We start from the raw sequence: 10135 nt of genomic DNA, 5'->3' as shown, positions 1-10135 counted from the left end.
TCAAGCAGAGCCACGTGTAATTACGTCATGTTATTCGCACACAAGTGCTCCAGACCTTTTTTATGGTGTGTAGAAATGTCACGTAAAAATAATATCTTAACAAACTAAATTTGCACACACGTGTATATATATATATATATATATATATATATATATATATATATATATATAAAGCAAACTTATTTTCAAGTAATTTCAGATAGACGATTAATTGAGTTTTAATTTAAATTTGCTATAAACAATTATTATGTCTAATTTTTATTAAAAGAACATAGATTAAGAGTAGTAAAAGTGTAGTAAAATTTCTATTGCATGTTATATGCGTCATGATAATCGTAAAACAATAAAGAGAGATGTAGAATCGAGATTGAAAAGCTTGTTGCTCAACTCAACGCAAATAAAAAAGAAAGATTACAAAGGTTCTATTATTTCATTGTCACACTAAGAAAAAAATTCCACCTACGTTACTTCATTATATTTATCATAGAAATTAATTTGAAAGCAAAATAATAACTGATTTATCTGTGCGTTTCTCTATATACAAGAATCAAATTACTTACAATTAGTCTCAAGTAAAATTTCTTGTTTTTTTTTTATTAATTAATCAATATTAATCAATATTAATATTGATATCAATACCAATATTAATTAAATAAATAATTAATTAAATAAATACATTAAATATTATATCATAATTTGTAACTATTATAAAAAATTGATAAAAATGTTCGACAAATAAAAATTTCAAAATGTTTGTTTTAAAATATTGTTATGATTCTTCGTGAACTTTAATTAAAATAAAAACGAAAAAATAAAAACATATTTTAGAATTGCGAAACAAACAACTTTCGTTCTCCGCATATGAGATTTACAGGAGTGTTGTCCAAATTTATAAAAATAGCCGACGCGTTTGATATTCCCCGATCAAAATACGAAAGAAATACCCGGCCTAGATAGGAATCGCGGTTTTTAGGTTTATGCTTAATAGGGCAGACACAACACAATCGTTGCTGCTGATTTATACGAGTACAATTCGTTTGGAATGTGATTCTCTCTCTCTTTCTTTACTCCTTTCACGTGATTTTATTGGCGATTCAAGCGCTCGGTAAAATAAGTTGAAATAATATTTGCTCTCAAACGCCAAATTTATGCGAACTTTTTCCTAACATAATACTAGAAATGAAATTCAACGATGTTATTGCTCGAGCACGGTGTAAGTGCAATCTTGATTTATCTGTTTATTGCAATATCTTTGCAAGTCCTTTGACCATCCATTACATAAAATAGTTTTTGTGGGAAATTTCTACTTCAAATAATATAATTAATTTTTTCGATCTTATACGAATGCATAAGATACGAAGCATGTTGTAGTCATGCGAGAGAAAAATTTACATTAAAAAAAAAAGTTATTTTTATTGTAAATTTTGCAATTTGATATTGGCCAAAGCCGTGACAAGATTGAAACAAGAAATAATGTAAAATTATATTATTATTTCTGCATTATTCAAGCTTACAATTATCATTAATACATGCAATCATAAACAATCTTGATTTTATAATTTTACAAATTTATAATTTTACAATCACTTTTTGAATTACTCAAGAAAGAAATTTCACCTTTCACACTAATAAACACTATATATAATTAATTAATTACTATCTATGTGCATTTAACATTTGAAAAGATTAATAAAGCAAATTAATAAAAATAACACGTTTTATTTTTGCATTTTTTTGTATCATTAATATATACATAATTATTTTCAATATATCACTTTTAAAATAATATATTTTATTAAATTGATGAAGCCACATAAAGATGTGATCAATCAATAATATAATAATTAACAATGCGTCATATGTTATAGTACATTTCTGTTAATTATTTGACTCTGTAGAGGAATAATTATTATAATGTCTATCACATAAATTAAACTTACAATCATTTCCAGCATTAGCCAAATATCCATTTTTTTTAAATTGTCAAATTAATTCAAGAATATCATCGCGTATTGATCTTGCAGTAAGGTAAAACAAAACTTTTTAGCAAGACAAATTACAATCCAAGATAATTTTATTTAATATTATAAGATTTTGCTCCCGTACTCGATAATAGAAAAATAATTGCTTAAGCACATACACACACACACACACACACACACAACATACGTTCACGCACACGCGTGTGTCTCTCGATTATGCCGGCCGATGCAAAACTACTGAAAATGTCACAGGCGTGACGGGCCTCGGTAGATGGATGTTACTGGATCGGGTTAAGTGGCTTTGGAGAAAGCCAGCTTACCTCCGCCTTTTCCTTATGAAGTCACGAAACCGCCAGCGGAATACCTCTATGCGGTACGTACCCATCGGCAAATCATCACGTCGGCCTTCACCCGCCGGTCGCGTCGCGTCGTATCGCGTCGTCGAGGAATAATAACGTCGCACGGTCGTAAATCGAGAGGTTTTATTTTCCTAATCGGGACAACGCGGATAGGGATCTGAGTCCCGCGGATTTACATTCGCGGATATTTCGACTCTCGCAAGCACATGCAGCACGTTCATCCTGAGACGTGAAAGTTACTTGAGGCTGCCGAGAGTTGTTGCTTGATAGCAAAGCGCGAAGGCTTCTCTCGACGATCGGAACATATAGGTATTTCTATTACGGTATTAAAAATAGACGTTTATCGAATTTAGACGTTTTATCGAAGTGGAGCACCCAAGAGATTCAACATATTAATTTTAATTATTCCGAAATAATACAAGTGTTGATAAAATTTTAGCAGGAATAACATTAATTCTTTTCATCAAATATTATTGTGATTTTCTAATTGTTATGTTCTCTAATTGTTATTATAATTAAGTTTAATATTTATATCTTTATAATAAAATATTTTAGAGAAACTTTTATTTTTAAATTGAATAAAACATGATTTTCCTTTATGGCAGTGAAAGGTGACGTAAAAGTTATTTAATTTTTCTTTTTTTTCTATGATATTGTCCAAGCAATGAAGCTTGAAATATTCATACAAAAAATATTTTAACATGCTAATAACTTTGCAGAAAAATCGCGTGTTAAAAGCAAAAAATAAAATATTTTGAAAACGATATATCTTTGAAATTTTGCAACAAAAAAGATGCTTATTTTTTGACAATATAATAATATGCCAGTCTGTATATATATTTTATCTATAAAATATATCTATATTAAATATTCAAACAATACACACCCTATATGAATATATTTATATATACATTGATTTTAGAAAAATACTTACATGTATATATATATATATATATATATATATATATATATATATATATATGTAATGATTATAATATAAGGATTTGACAATTTTTATATAATTTTAAAATATAAATTGTATTCAGTATTTTTTTTAGCGAAACAATATTAAATACACTCTTCTAAATATCTCTGATACTGCAATGGGGAGGAGGGGGGAGAAGAGAAACCTAGAAGAAGAAATGTAAATCGATTTTTATAACAAAAATATAAATGAGCCGTGTGGAATAAAATAGCAGCAACGCTAAAGTGCGACAGTGAAGTGCGCTATTTCCCTAAAGACTCGTAAGAAATCGCAAATTAAAAGAAACTCCGCTAATCGCGCAATCATGTTATTTACTCTTGAAAGTACACATTTCTCGATGCTGGATAATTATAAGATTATATCTTATCATTGCTTGCCACATCGCTCTCAATTCCTCATCAAGCAACGAAGCTGAAAGAATCGCGGTTTAATCCTGATTCGATGACCTGCATATTTCGAGAAAAATTTCGCCAGGAAACGTAACCATTCCATGTAATACCTTTCTCGATATTTATACGCTTATTGTGTTTAATATCACTGCGCACATAAACATATCGCTCTTTCATCTCATAAAAATCATATAAAATTCCATAAAAAATTATTGATAGCGTATAAATATTATTGTTACGATATTCAACAGAAAAGTACTAGAGATTTATACATATATATTTTTATAAACGAGTAATTAAAGGAAATTAGCATATCTAAAAAAACAGGTTGGCGTGATCTCGTGAATAATGAAGGAGATCGTAAATTATTGCTAAATGCTAAATACGCTTTAAATGATCAAAAATAATCTAAGAAATGTGCCATTAAATATAATCTGTAATCGAATATGCAGAAATGTGCTTTCTAAAGATTATATATATATATATATATATATATATATATATATATATATATATACAAATATATTTTTTCAAGAGGCAAATTTACATTTCATTAGTTTATTTGCCTATCAGAGAAAAATAAATAATTCTCATCGGTGATTTTTCAAAAATTTAGTCGCGTGTAATGAACTAGCGTGACCGCGCGTGACCAATTTATTGTATAAAAATAGTACTTGTGAAGGTTGCGAGAACCGGTAGATTTGCGTTTCTGGTACTGCACTGATGAAACCAGCAAGATAACGAGTACCTGAGAGCGCGAAGTGCGTCGGCGCCACGAACGTCATTGCGCCGCTGTGCCGTGATCGATCAACGGATTTTCTTCAGGATCAGCGTGACCTGGCGTAGCCGTGCCGCAGGGTCACGGTCTGACCTTGGCAAGTCCCGATGACGTCGCGGAAATTTGACGACCTACACTAGTACACGCGCACTATGACGCTCGACGACTCGATGACGTTTCTTACGCGGCGATCACGTGCAGTTTCCGATTCCTTCGAAAAGGTAGCATTATGTGCTACCAATTTATTGCGAGCTTTAAGAAGCGTTACGCTTTAATAAATCTTCAATGCCAAGTAAAATCGCTCGGAAATGTCTCATGACACTTGGTGATGAACAGGACAAGAACTTTATGTGGCCTTTTTTATTTTCATTTTTTTTTAAAGAAAAAAATATGAAAAAAAGAAAGAAGCAAAGAGAAAAAATGTGATTTATAAAGACAGTGATATAAAAAAAAAAGAAGAGGGACGAGGGGGAATATAAAACTTATGATAAGTTTATGGAAATTCGCCGCGAGCACCTGCGAAGAAAAACGAACGCGCTTGTCATGTGAAAGGGCACGTGCAATCCTGACCTAGTTTTCCAGCCGTGTCCTGGGTCATGACCATCGATTGTTTCCCCTCTCTGGTCATGGCGTCGCGACCCAAATGCTTCGGATCCTTCCCTGGGATTTAGGCGCTGTAACGATCGCCGGGGATTTATGGAGTTGCAAGGTGTCGCGCGCGCTATGTAGCAGCTCTAAGGAAATAGTCGCCTCCTTCTATCTGTGTCTTTCCTAATGGTCTTTCCACGGTAATTTATATCGCACCTGGGATCTAGTCGGTTCGGTTACAGGTGTCTCTGACCGGCGCGTATGAAACGGTTTAATTGGGATTTATGTCGGCACTGTTGTCATTCCGGATATTACTTTGATAGTCGCGAGAAATTCGCATGCTTCTTAGAACTATCTTCCGTAGAGAAACTTTTCATTAGGATTTACATGCGAACCGCAAAACATGAACTGTAATTTGAATAATCAAGCAAAGAGAAATACTTTCTTAGGAAAGGAATATCTACCGACGCGTTTTCCAAAATTGTGCTAGACTTTATATTGCGCTTTTAATTTAGAAATGTTGCCATCAGCGTAAAGATTAATATTTCAAAATTTGTAATTTAAAAATTCCATTATCTCAAATCGCGCTTTAAAAATTAAAAATTATTATTAAAGGATGTATGTTTTTCTGTAACACAGTAATATCATAACTTTTTAATTCTTTCAATGAAAAATTTTAGAAAATAAAGAAACATTTATTATGATTTTTTTGCAAGGCATTTATATATTATTAAAAAAGCTAGTCTCAAGTGGGTGACGTTTATAATCAAATATATGATACCACGTTTATTAAAAAAAAAAAAAAACTCATAAGCATATATAGTTTTGAGAAGTAGATAGATAGAGAAATACATTTGAATATATAGACTTCATTAAAGCGTTTATTATAACTTAATATCATTAATCAGCACATAATGTACTGGCTGATGTATAATAATTTATTCAGCATAATAGGTATATATGAATCTATTACTATCTTTGAACCCCAACATTGCCCACGGCTTTATCGTGTAAATTGTCATGGGACGAAAGTTAATAATAATGAGGCATCTTGTATTCTCTATTTCATTATTATTATTGCGCTTGTGTATATATGTTTGTATACAACGCGATCGAAGGCTGTATCGAGTTTCAGCGATAACAAACATAACATCGTGTGTTGCTTTCTACATTTCTTTTCGGTTCTATAAATTACATTTATACACAGAGCAACTTTAACCCACTTACCGAAAGTCACGATCACGGCCAATGCTTGTGTGCTCGATGTAGCAGCATGCGTCATATTCTTCTCAGGAGAAAAGAATCCACAGAGCCAGAGAGAATCGTCCGATAATTTATAGAGTTTCACTCGCTGACAGATCAGCTGTAACTGGTTACGTTAATAATTCGTTTTTTTGTTGTACACATCTTTGACGCATGGTATTAAATACCGGATACGTTTGACAAAACTTATATAATGTAATTGCGCCAATTAATGCGTGTATCTTTAGCAATACTCAAGAATATAGGGACGCGATATTTTTTTCGCATGCTTACATACAAAACACGCGGTAACGAGGAGCTACGTATGTGTGTGTACGTGTGCGTGTTACTTGCAAGTAAATGAGATTTCATTCAGTGGTTGACGACTTGACGATAATACGCGCCGAAAGATACAAATTCTGACCTACTTCGAGCCGGTCACGTTCAAGGATTGAACTTTACGTGCTCTTTAAAGAGATATATATTCTTTTTGAAGCGGAAGTTAATTTCGATCATAATGATTATTCAGATATCTCGCACATCTGGTGGTCTTGGAGATTATTTCAAGGTAAACGTGAAGAGAGACATTAGATGAGATGTCATCTCTCTGGAATTCTCCCAGCGAAAAAAGTCACCGGGTGAGTCTAAAGTACCGTACGAGTCTAATGGCGTCTGAAGCAAATTTGATCGCTCTGAGAACGATTAATGATGTCATAAACGCTATCTAGGGATATACATATTTATATCAGTTAAATTCGAAACTTATTTTTGATCGAACATATGTTCATGAAAAATTTAATCGCTTTTGAAGCAATCAAACTTTCCTTTATTCGAAAACATAATACAACTCAGAACATACTATAAGATCTTTCTATTCCCGAAATTTCTATTCCCAGAATCACCTTGACACCGAAAAAATGACAACCGTTTAAGCGTTATGTTGCTTCTACGCAAAGTATTGTAATCATTATAAATATTGAGTTGACCGAGTTATTAGTTATACAGTTATTATATTCTTGATTATTCTTGATTAATTTTAATTGCAAACAACGCTTACACACATTAAATAAAATCAATGTATCGTTAACAGGTTTTTTCCAATATTAAATATCTTTAAATATTTAAATATTTATAAACAAATATGGAGAAAATGATGAAACTTGGTATATTTATTTCAATGAGTGCAGTTTGTTCGGCGTATATAATACAAAAACTTTGTGTCTCATGCATATATAAATAAATTGCAAATCCCTTCCTCCTTTTTATTTTATCGTAATACCTAGTCAGGCTCGCGTTATTTTTATAAAATATTATTTTTTTATTGAAAATTAATAATAAAACGTAAATAATACATGCGTTACATACAATATATTAACATAAAAATACATAAAAGACCGATCATTGTAATCAGACTGCATTTTCTAATTTTCCGCCAAATTATATAAAGAGTGATATCATTTAGCTTTGATTAAAAAAAGAAAAAATTTTTTTTTATATATAGATTTGGCAACAATGTAGGGAAATTAGGTTTCGCGATATTATTCGAATGCATGACCGAGCATTAATACAAAACAGTACCTGAAGTGAAAGAGCTATGACTACCGAGACCGTTATCAATTACGCATTCCTACGTTGCAGGACTGCGTTTAAAAGAGCCACATATGGATCCTTCGAGACTTGTCATAATTTCGCTATGATTACACGGCAAGAGCAATAAATAGTTCCGCAGTTTCACCATTTCATATGAATTACTGGATACAATCGTCAATTATTGATGCACGTTCTCGATGACGGCGCTCGTTGGAATTATACTTCTTATACTGAGACCTAATCAAACTCTATTAACAGCCAACTACCATTATTATAGTCTGGTATCAGAAGGATAATAATGATAACGACATTCATTATATTAAAGATGAAGTATTTGTCCAGGGCGTGAATGAATATTCATAAATTTTATACAACGATATATACTATTTAAGCATCATTGAAAATTTATTTAGATAATAATAAAGTTTAAATTGCTATAACACAAATAAACATCCATTTTATAAAAGATGTATGTCAATAATTGTTAATTTATATTGATAGAAAAAATATATCTCTTGAGATATTTTATATCTTCTGAAACTTTTAAAATAAATTAATAATTATTTTAATATTTTTAGCAAAAAATATTCAAATAATTATTAATTTATTTTAGTAACTTTAATTCATAAATTATTATTTCTAACATTATATAAATATTATAATATATAATATTGTGTACGAACAGATACAATTTAAATCGCTCAAACTTTAAGATGATTAATCATCGCCTCAGACGCGATGGTCTGATTCCAAAAGGAAGTGAAATTCGGCTACGACGCTTTAATTAAAATTCCTGGTGGGGAATCGTTATTCGCGAAAGCAATGATGTACCTTGTCGAACGTTTCGTCTCGCTCCGATTACACAAATAGGATTACGAGTAACCTGTTTTCATTGTGGGCGGAATATTTTAATGAACAGTAGGATAAATGTTGAATGTTATACAATTTAAAGCTTAATATATCTTGAATCAACGCTTAATTATAAGTAGTAAATATAATTCTCTTGCAACGATTTTGTAAGTTTACACTGCACAACAAATATAATACTATTAGAAGTACAAGCGAGAAAAAAAGAGAGAGAAAGAGAAATCGGTAAAAGTTATACAGTATTTGTTTTTCTATAAATTTACTGATGGATAAAAATTCAAAAAAACATATGTGCAAATATATGCAAATATACTGTTGATCTCATTAGATTATGCAGTCAGTTTTGCTCGCTCGTGCTCGAAAGTATAATCGGCAACAGGCGATATTGCAATTCCCATGTGTAGTGTTATTATCACGATAATGAAGATTTACGCAAGCTTTTTTTAATATTGCGACACGTGATAAAAGTCGAGGCTATTTCCCGGCTGGTTATAAAGTTATATTTTCATCGCAAATTCGTGACATATTTTCTCAAAAATAACAAAAGATGAAAAATTTCCGATTACGCGCGCAGGATAATTGATCTCCTAATTGATTTATTGCAATGTGTTGCATATGCATTTACGATTTTCATCCGATAATCGGTGTTGCGATAATAAACTTACATCATTATCGGTAATGAGATAATGTACACATTAGGTGAACCTTTATATATGAAACGATAGATGCGCGTTTTACGGAAGTTGTATTTATCTCGTAATACAACTTGTTACACACGGTCTATTGTAATTATCTTGTATCTGAAAGTAGAAACATTTAATGTTCAGTGAGGGATTATAGACGTCGGAAAATGAACATTTCTTATTAGCTACTCTAATGACATTTCTGCGCGCAACAAAAAAAGAAACTGTATTAAATACCGAGAGTTTGCGTGTAAGAAGATCAAAGATCAACTGTGTGTATGTATTGCACTTTAAAGATATGAACAACTTCTTTTCTCTTTAAGGAAAAGTTTGAAACGATAACAGTAGAAAACTTTAATATTTTCATAAGTTGTTAAAACTGATTAAAAATAAAATATTTTATTTTTAAATGTAAATATATATATATATATATATATATATATATATATATATATTTTATTTTATATTTTAAAAACGTAATGTATTTTTTTTTTATTTATAATCAAAATTTAGATAATACGGATGTTATTTAACTGCTTGCTCGAAAGTGCGCGCACTGATGATAACATTGTAATCCGCCAGAAAAATTGTGCTTACATTAAGGCTCGCTTCTCCGCTCTATATCTTCTTAATAAGGAAAACATTAATTCCCGTGAGACTTACGACGGAGAA

General features: G+C 31.1%; 1 protein-coding gene across 1 annotated transcript in view; it reads right to left on the bottom strand.

The window, feature by feature from the left end:
• The window catches only part of LOC126857279 (uncharacterized), a 136017-nt gene that overhangs the window by 34665 nt on the left and 91217 nt on the right, over positions 1-10135 (bottom strand). The gene's annotated exons all lie outside the window — the stretch shown is intronic.

This window comes from Cataglyphis hispanica, chromosome 21 (genome assembly GCF_021464435.1).
Source record: "Cataglyphis hispanica isolate Lineage 1 chromosome 21, ULB_Chis1_1.0, whole genome shotgun sequence".
NCBI classification, from domain to species: domain Eukaryota; kingdom Metazoa; phylum Arthropoda; class Insecta; order Hymenoptera; family Formicidae; genus Cataglyphis; species Cataglyphis hispanica.
Note: the sequence above shows the minus strand (reverse complement) of the source record. Positions and strands in the feature narration are given on the sequence as shown.